General features: G+C 45.7%; 1 protein-coding gene across 1 annotated transcript in view; it reads left to right on the top strand.

Moving 5' to 3' along the window:
• Window positions 1-2559: 2559 nt before the first annotated feature.
• Window positions 2560-10171, top strand: part of LOC143808709 (cytochrome P450 2K4-like) — a 137667-nt gene continuing 130055 nt past the window's right edge. Inside the window, exon 1 of the mRNA XM_077291640.1 lies at window positions 2560-2649. The gene's annotated coding sequence lies outside the window, so the exon portion shown is untranslated. The remainder of the gene's footprint in view (window positions 2650-10171) is intronic.

Below are 10171 nucleotides of genomic sequence, written 5' to 3'. Positions count from 1 at the left end.
GCTTTGTCGCCTACTTAGTTTTGAGCTGAATCTCTCTTCAGCGTACCATCCCGAGATGAATGGGTTGGTAGAGAAGGCCAACCAGACCCTTGTAACATATCTCCGATATTTTGTCTCAGCCAAGCAGGATGACTGGGCATCCCTGCTACCTTGGGCAGAATTTGCCTTGAACAACATCATAGCCGACTCCACTGGGCAGGCCCCATTCCTCCTTAATTACAGCCAGCATCCACGGGTTCCTATGCCCATGCCTGTGTCTTCTGCTGACTCTAGGGTGGCAGACTGGGCAGTGGAAGTATGGGACATCTGGAACCATACACAGGATGCTATTCTGGCTTCCAAGGAGAGAATGAGGGTCTCTGCCGAAGCACATTGGCTTCCTGCTCCGACCTTTGCACCTGGCGACTTAGGCTACTTTCACACTAGCGTCGGGCTCGGCCCGTCGCCGTGCGTCGGGCCGAGGTCCCTGACGCTAGCGTTGTCCCCGCCGCACAACGGGGGCAGCGGATGCATATTTCCTGCGCATCCGCTGCCCCATTGTGAGGTGCGGGGAAGTGCGTGGATGTGGGGGCGGAGTTCCGGCCGCGCATGCGCGGTCGGAAAAAGCGGACCGTCGGGAGCAAAAAACGTTACATGTAACGTTTTTTGCTCCCAACGGTCCGCAACAGCACGGCGCGACCGTCGCAAGACGGTAGCTACGTGTGTCATTGCGTCGCAAATGCGTCGCTAATGTTAGTCAATGCAGAAAAAAAGCATCCTGCAAGCACTTTTGCAGGATGCGTTTTTTCGGCAAAACGACGCATTTGCGACGTAATGCAGTTAACGCTAGTGTGAAAGTAGCCTTAGTGTGGCTCTCCGCCTGCCATATCAGGCTGCGAGTTGAGTCCACTAAGTTTGTGCCTCCCTACTTAGGGCCTTTCCTTTCAAGGTTCTGGAACAGGTTAACCCTGTGGTTTATTGTCTGGCTCTTCCTCCACGCCTGGGTATCACCAACACCTTTCATGTGTCCCTCTTAAAGCCCGTTCACGTGTAACAGTTTTCTGAGTCATCTGCTGGGACATCGGGTTTGTCCGCGGACGATTATGAGGTGAACGCTATCTTGGGGTGCAAGGTGGTATGTGGCAAAAAATTCTATCTGGTGGACTGGAAGGGTCCCGGCCCAGCGGACAGAACCTGTGAACCACATTCGGGCTCCGCTGCTTACTGCAGCCTTTGAACGTAGTGAGGCTCAGGGAGGGGGGCCATGTTAGGTGTTGAGTTCCTGCCTCCACACAGGGGGAATCTCGAACCATGTCCGCTGCAGTCTCCCATTCTTCTCAGCCACAGTGGAGCCTGTTCAGCGGAGACGTTGGTCCCACTGTCTGGCTCAAGCTGATACTTTGCAACTGGTTACTGCTGCCTTTCCAGTCTCTGCATTTTTAGCCAGCACTGATCAGCAGCGAGCAGGTCTTTCTGAGACTAAGTCCTGCTTTTCCCATACTGAGCATGCCCACGGGACGACCTCCCATTGGAGGTTGGGGGTCACATGCTCAGGTCCTGTTGCACCTCCTATTGGACCATCTGGAAGGTCCCATAGCACTACTGCTATAAAAGGTTTGCATGACCGCTCAGCCATGCGCTAGTGTATACTTGAAAACGTTTGTGTGTAGATGTGCGAAAGTCGCTCTTTAATCATCCTCCTTCCTAGTGTTGTTGTTTGATCGCGTATGGTGGATGTTTGATATCTAGCGCCCGACAGTGCCATCTGCACACTAAGCACACATTACAGTGCCTTTGCAGTGCCCGCTTATATGGCACCATGCGCAATCAGTGCGCTTTCCTGACAGCTTGTCAGTGTAGGGTGGGAATTCCCGCTTGGACTCCGCATCTTACTCAGGGCATCCTCAGGCGCAGGCTCAAAAGCCACCAAGGGTCAGAGCAGGTCCAATCACTAGCTTAGTGGGGGTGATTCATAGTGATCCCTCTAGTGTCTTTCAGCCTCTACTCTGTGAAGCAACAGAGATCGCTTCTATTCACACTGGGTGAGGTCTAATCCACGTGTGAGCAAGCGTCAGTCCACCATTACTCAGCAGCAGGTGTCATCTCTGCACGGTGGACCCCGGACTGCGAACGCACCTCATATTCCCTATTACTATTATTTGCTGCATTCCGCCAGTCCTAACAATTTGTCCCACAATAACAATGATACCTTTTTTTAAAAAGTTTTGATGTGCTGGTCATTAGAAATCTACTGTAGAAGACATGTGAAAATCAGACAGGAAGTGCTCTGGGGGCGTGTCACTGCACTTGAAGTAGTCAAATTGTAGTCACACGTCCTCTGTGCACTTCCTTCTTGATTTGCATATTTCTTCTAAACTAGATTTCTCTTGACTGGTACATCAAAGCTCTACAAAAAAGGTATCGTTATTATTAGGGAACAATCACAAATTTAGCCACATCAATAACTCTATATATAAAAACGCACTGACAGGCTCCCTTTAATATGTTATGCAGGGAACTCCGGTGTATTTGAAATGTAGACAGGTTAATGAAAACTGCTGCTGACTCTTTTTCTCACAGCGCCCTATAGGTTAAGTACGGGTGGAGTTAAAGTTCAACACTGATATAAAAGGCAGAAGAGAGAAGACTGTACGCCTCACCACAGGACAGGTAAGATGAGGACACATTCTCAATATTGTCCTACACTTTTCATGATTTCTTACCTCTTGCATATAGAATTTGGCATTAATGCGATTTTTAAATAAGTTTTCCTTGAGGCTTCGTTGTCACTACTAGGGATAAAATTTGTTACATATTGATGCCAGAAAATTGGTGAAAATACTTGATGAATACAACTCTTGTGTTTCTTTCTTCACTTTTTTCAAGATGATACAATACTGTAATGAATGACACCACTATTTGCATTCACATGTTTTATACCCTGTCCATTGCTTGTCCTGCTCTTAGCAAAGAAGTGGCTACAACTGTGCTCAGTCTAGATCAGGGGTCTCAAACTTATCTGGGTATATGGGCCTCACATAGAAAAAAACTGAACTTGGGGGCTGCATTATTTGCAGGCTAAAGTGCCATTTTTAATGAAACCATTTTTTTCTATGCACATTCTGATCATTTTTTCGGACATTTTGCCATGTTTATTTTATATTTTGAAATGGCATTCATCGTATGGGTTATGGTTACAGTTTTAGAGATTGGGTGCTTATGAATTTGGCCATAACAAACGTGCACCTTTTCTGTTTACTTTAGTTTATATATAAAACAGCATTTTTAGTGACAAAATATTTTTTCATGCTTTGATTTTGCTTTTGCTTTTTTTTAAAAAATTTTTTTCAATTTTGTTTCCCCTAATTGGCCACATACACTAGTATTGTCTTACAATTAGCATCATATACCATTTACTAATTCTGGCAAACATAGTAGTAGTGTAGTAATGTGCCCTGTTATGGTCCCCATCTTGTAGAAATGCTCTAACCTTGTCCCCTTCTTATAGTATTGTACCCATCCTGGTCCGCTTCTTGTAGTAATGTCCCCATCATGGTCCCCATATTGTAGTATGTTCCCATCCTGGTCCGCTTCTTGTAGTAATGTTCCCATCCTGGTCAGCTTCTTGTGGTAATGTTCCCATCCTGGTCCACTTCTTGTAGTAATGTCCCTTTCCTGGTCACCATATTGTAGTAATGTCCCCATCCTGGTCCTCATATTGTAGTAATGTTCCCATCCTGGTCAGCTTCTTGTAGTAATGTTCCCATCCTGGTCAGCTTCTTGTAGTAATGTTCCCATCCTGGTCCGCTTCTTGTAGTAATGTCCCCATCCTGGTCCTCATATTGTAGTAATGTTCCCATCCTGGTCAGCTTCTTGTAGTAATGTTCCCATCCTAGTCCGCTTCTTGTAGTAATGTCCCCTTCCTGGTCCCCATATTGTAGTAATGTTCCCATCCTGGTCAGCTTCTTGTAGTAATGTTCCCATCCTGGTCCACTTCTTGTAGTAATGTCCCTTTCCTGGTCACCATATTGTAGTAATGTCCCCATCCTGGTCCTCATATTGTAGTAATGTCCCCATCCTGGTCCGCTTCTTGTAGTAATGTCCCCATCCTGGTCCGCTTCTTGTAGTAATGTCCCCATCCTGGTCCTCATATTGTAGTAATGTTCCCATCCTGGTCAGCTTCTTGTAGTAATGTTCCCATCCTGGTCCGCTTCTTGTAGTAATGTCCCCTTCCTGGTCCCCATATTGTAGTAATGTTCCCATCCTGGTCAGCTTCTTGTAGTAATGTCCCCTTCCTGGTCCCCATATCAATAATGACCCATCTTGGTCACCTTATTATAGTAGTGCCCCATCCTGGTCTTCTTCTTGTAATAATATGCCCATCCTCATCTTCATCTTGTAGTAATGTCCTCATCCAGGTCTCCATATTGTACTAATGCTCAATAAATTGCCGTTCTTCACATACACATAAAACAAAACAAAAATATTCTCACCAGTCCTCTGTCCTCTCGGCATCCTTTCTGTCTATGCAACCTACAGGCACTGTACAACCTTTGACAATCGCGGCCCGCTTCAGGGGGGCAACAATGTCAGACCCTTATTTCAGCTAATTGTGCATCCTTGGACGCATATTCAATTGCAATGTGTTGCTGCCCAGATATAATAATGCCAGCCACCAGCCAATCAGAAGCCAGCAGCTGACATCAATGTGTCGGCGCATGGGAGTGATGTCATAATCCGCTGCACTAATGTCAGCTGCTGGCTTCTGATTGGCCAGTATCTGGCATCGGTATTGCTGTGCAGAGAGCTTGTCTCTGTGCGGGAACACATTTCAATTGATTGTGCGTCATTGGACTTACATTCAACTGAGATAAAGTGCTGACATCTGCAAACAATGGACTGGGCCACAGTTGTCAAGGGTTCTATAGTGCTTGCAGGCCACATAAAGCAGCCTTAGGGGCCGAATGCAGAACATGGGCCACATGTTAGAGACCCCTGGTCTAGAAAATGTTCTCGACTTAAAATCCAGACCCATAGATATATTGTAGCAAACAACTAAAAAGATCTATCTATCAAAAAGTGCAGCATCACACTAATCAAAATATTAGCCAAAGCTGAATTAATGAAATTTGGACTGCATTATTGTGATATCAGACTATTGATTTGTGCCCACCAGCCACTATAAGTTGAGCTTTCCCTAATGGTTCCCTAGTCTTTTCTATTAGACTTACCTCTCCCTGGTCAAAAGTCAAAACATTTTAAGGGCATTTGCAGTTGGGGATTCCCTACCTTGTGGGCTGAGTATTCCTCAGCTTATAAAAGGTGAGTTTGGTAGAGTTAGGGTTCCATGAAAGAAAGGTATGCCTTGTTGTGGCTGATGGGCACACACAAATTAATAAATTTATGCTCTAAGTACCTGTTAGGTGTCGAGTTCCCACCGCTGCACAGGGGGAATCTCGAACCATGTCCGCTGCAGTCTCCCACTCTCCTCCAGCCGCAGTGGAGTCTGCACAGCGGAGACATTGGTCCTAGCGTCTGGCTCAATCTGATACTGTGCGCTTGGTTACTGCTGCCTTTCCAGGCTCTGCCTTTGTAGCCAGTACTGATCAGCAGCGAGCAGTTCTTTCTGCGCCCTCTTTTCCAATACTGAGCATGCCCACAGGACGTCCTCCCATTGGAGGTCGAGGGTCACACGCTCAGGTCCTGTAGCAGCTCCTATTGGACCACTAGGAAGGTCCTTGAGTGCTACAGCTATAAAAGGTCCGCATGGCCGCACAGCCATGCGCTAGTATAAACCTATTATCATGTGTGTATGTATGCTTGTTCTGGTGATTGCGCCTTAATCATTTCCATTCCTTGTGTTGTTGAATGTTCATGAATGTTGGAGCTACCTAGTGCCTGACAGTGCTATCCTACACCTGAGCACGATCTGTACTGTGTCAAACCAGCAGTGTCTGCCTGCACGGCACTGCACGCACTCTGTGCTGTAATCTGAACTTATCCTGATAACCGGTCAGTGTAGGGTGGGAATTCCCCCTTGATCTCAGCATCTGACTCGGGGCGTCCTCAGGCACGGGCTCAAAAGCCACCGAGAGTCAGAGCGAGATCAGTCACCAGCATGGGGGGGTGAATTGCAGCGTTCGTCTGCTGCATCCTGTGTTCGCTAACAGGGCCCAGCGTTTCATTTGTTTCACTGCGACTCTGTGAAGCAACAGAGGTCGCTTTAGTTCTTACCGGGCGTCTGAACCCAAATTTACTCAGGCGTAGTACAGTCATATAGTGCCGCCATTACTTGGCAGCAGGTTCCATCTCTGCACTGTGGACCCCGGGCTGCGAACGCACCTTTACCATCTTTAACCCCTTCCCGCCACTGCCCTTTTTAGTTTTTGCATTTTCTTTTTTCGCTCCCCTCCTTCCCAGAGCCATAACTTTTTTTATTTTTCCGTCAATATGGTCATGTGAGGGTTAATTTTTGCGGGATGAGTTGTGCTTTTGAACGACACCATTAGTTTTACCATGTCTTGTGCTAGAAAACGGGAAAACAATTCCAAGTGTGATGAAATTTCAAAAAAAGTGCAATCCCACACTTGTTTTTTTGTTTGGCTTTTTTGATAGCTTCACCAAATGCTAAAACTAACCTGCCATTATGATTCTCCAGGTCATTAACAAGTTCATAGACACCTAACATGACTAGGTTATTTTTATTTAAGTGGTGAAAAAAAATTCAAGATTTTGAAAAAGAAAAAAAAAAAAAAATGCACCATTTTCCGATACCCGTAGCGTCTCCATTTTTTGTGATCTGGGGTCGGTTGAGGGCTTATTTTTTGCATGTCAAGATGATGTCTTTAATCATACCACCTTTGTGCAGATACATTCTTTTGATCGCCCGTTATTGCATTTTAATGCAATGTCGCGGCAACCAAAAAACAGTAATTCTGGCGTTTCTAAATTTTTTTTTGCTACGCTGTTTAGTGTTCAGGTTAATGCTTTTTTTAATTGATAGATCGAGCGATTCTGAACATGGTGATACCAAATATGTGTAGGTTTGATTTTTTTTCATTGTTTTATTTTGGATGGAGCGAAAGGGGGGTGATTTAAACTTTTATATTTTTTTATTTTTGTTTTCCCATTTTAAAAAAAAAAATATATATTTTTGCCATGATTCAATAGCCTCCATGGGAGGCTAGAAACTGGCACCACTGGATCGGCTCAGCTACAGAGCAGCGATCATCAGATCTCTGCTATGTAGCTGAAATGCAGGCTTGCTATGAGCGCCGTCCACAGGGTGGCGCTCACAGCAGGCCTGCATCAGTAACCATAGAGGTCTCAAGGATCATGTGACGGGGGTGGGTGATGTGCTCATATTTGGCCACGCGGCCGGAAGCGGTAGCTAAATGCAGCTGTCATTGTTTGACAGCGGCATTTAACAGTTTAATAGCGGCGGGTGAATCGCGATTTCACCTGCCCCTATTGCGCGCACTTGTCAGCTGTACAAAACAGCTGACATTTCGCGACTTTGATGTGGGCTCACATCAAAAGGGGGAGACACGACATGCGCATGTCGTGAAGGGGTTAATCTATTCGGTGCGTTAGTCTATTTAGCAGTTTACTATTAATTTCATACCTATCTATCTACTAAAAAGAGAAGCTGCATACTGTGTGTAAACAAATATTCTATATCATAGCATACAAGAAATTTGGATACATTACTGCTATTTAGAATATACTTAGAAATTGGCAAAGTCATATATGCCCACCAGCCATGGCTAGGCTACCTTTTTTGGTGGGCTCAACCTACTCTATCAGACATATCTGACTAAAGGCTAAACATTTTCAGGGCATTTGATGACTGCCTCCTTATTGGGTTGAAAATTTCTCCCATGTCTGAGTCTATAATAAGTGAGTCTGATAGAATTAGGGTTCCATGACAGAAAGGTACAACTTGCCTTAGCTGGGGGGTACAGACAAATCAACAAATTTATGCTCTAAGTGCCTCAATTTCATAAGTTTAGTCCTATGACTAAGGTTGAGCGACTTTTACTTTTTCAGGATTGAGTCGGGTTTCGCGAAACCCGACTTTGTCAAAAGTCGGGTCGGGTGAAATCAGCCGATCATTGCGAAAAGTCGGGGGCCGACTGAAACACGAAACCCAATGCAAGTCAATGGGGAATAAAAGTCGGCAGTGAGAGGAGGCCAGGAAAACACCTACAGTGCCCATTTTAATGTCAAAAACATCAATTATTGTTACTTAAGCTTGACAATCTTAATTTACCTTATAATAATAGTTAGGTATTGAAAATTAGGTGTCATTTGGTTAAAGTTGTGGGGGGGGTGGTGGAGGGCTGGCTCAATTTTTTCTTGGGCCCAGGAAATGTGGAATACTTCACGGCGGTGGAGCAGGGAGAGCTAAGTATTTCAACTTTACAAGTGCTGTGATCCTGAGCAAGCAGGGGGGGCACACTCGTTCGCATTGCCACTAGCACAGGGGCCCTCAAAGTACGGCGCTGTGATTGACGGCGGGGGCGCCTCCCACCGGCAGAGACAGTTTTGCGTACTATGAGGGGCCCTGTGCCAGTGATGTCGCCAATGAGTATGCCCTCCACCTGTTGAAGGAACCTGTGCTTTCATCTGCACCTTCCTCTTTGTCCCCATGTAAGGTGGTATGGTATGCGGGAAGGGGAACCTGAGTTTCAGCAGGGTCAGATTCTGGCTGTGTAGAGTGCAAGGGGAATGTAGTGGTCTGTGTCAATGTACCAGCAGACTCATCTAGCAGTGGCTGGGCAATGGGCAGGATGAGGAGGAAACACAGATATAGGCCCAAATAATAAAGTAGGCTAAATGCAGTTCAAAATTGGTAACAGGACTAAACAGGCGACATTGCTTTGTTCAGTGCAGGAAAACTATAATGAGTGGCAGACAGAGTAAGTAGGCCCAAGAAATAAAGTGGGACAAATGCAATTCAAAATTGGTAACAAGAGTAAACAGGCAGCACTGCTTTGTTCAGTGGAGGAGAACAACAAGCAGCGGCAGACACCGTTACTAGGCCCAACCAAACAAGTAGGCCAAATGCAGTTTAATGTTCGAAACAGGAGTAAACTGGCGGCTCAGCTTTGTTCAGTCAAGGAGAAAAGCAAGGAGTGGCAGACACCATTAGTAGGCCCAAATAATAAAGACAGTGGTAGTAGGCGCAAAGTATTAAATGGAGTCCAGGGCCCCTGTTGTTGTGAATTCCGCTCTTGGGCTCCCTCCGGTGGTTGTAAGTGGCACTTTTGTGAGTTCTGCTCTTGGGCTCCCTCCGGTGGTTTTAAGTGGTATGGCTGCTCCTTAGATTTAGCATCAGCAGCTGCTTCCACTGATTGTGTTTCTGGCTTGGCTATTTTAGTCTGGCCTTATCCTTCATCCAGTGCCAGTTGTCAATGGTTCCTGTTTGGAGTCACATCTCTTTTTGGATTTCCCTGATATTCTGACCAGTTCAGCAAAGATAAGTCCTTGCTTGGTTCTTTTGCAGTCCACTTGTTGTGGACTTAATTGTTCAGCACATTCTATGTTTTTCTTTCTTGTCCAGCTTATCAGTATGGATTTATTCAGTTAAGCTGGAAGCTCTAGGCAGCAGAGTTGCCCTCCACACCTTTAGTCAGGTGTGGAGTTTTTTGTATTCTCTGTGGTGGATTTTTCTAGTTTTTTATTACTGACCGCACAGTATTCTGTCCTGTACTATCTATCTAGCTAGAAGTGGCCTCCTTTGCTACATCTTGGTTTCATTCTACGTATGTCATTTCCCTCTCCACTCACAGTCAATATTTGTGGGGGGCTGTCTATCCTTTGGGGATTTTCTCTGAGGCAAGATAGCTTTCCTGTTTCTACCTTTAGGGGTAGTTAGTTCTCCGGCTGTGATGAGGTGTCTAGGGAGTGACAGGAACATCCCACGGCTACTTCTAGTGTTGTGCTAAGCTCAGGAACTGCGGTCAGTATAGTTACCACCTGCTCAGAGCTCGTCGCATGTCGCTCCTAAACCACCAGTTCATAACACCCTGTATATTTTAACTATCATCTATCATTTCAAATAATTCATATTGGCAGTGCCATTTCAGGTTTTACCCGCACAGACTACACAGTGGTGGAGCTGGGAGAGGTAGTATTGCAAGTGGTAGAGCACAGTTCAATCTGGGGGGGGAACTGTTATGATCCGGTG

The sequence above is a fragment of the Ranitomeya variabilis genome, chromosome 2 (genome assembly GCF_051348905.1).
Source record: "Ranitomeya variabilis isolate aRanVar5 chromosome 2, aRanVar5.hap1, whole genome shotgun sequence".
NCBI classification, from domain to species: Eukaryota; Metazoa; Chordata; class Amphibia; order Anura; family Dendrobatidae; genus Ranitomeya; species Ranitomeya variabilis.
The sequence above is the reverse complement of the archived record's forward strand: the minus strand, read 5'-3'. Positions and strand labels throughout refer to the sequence as shown.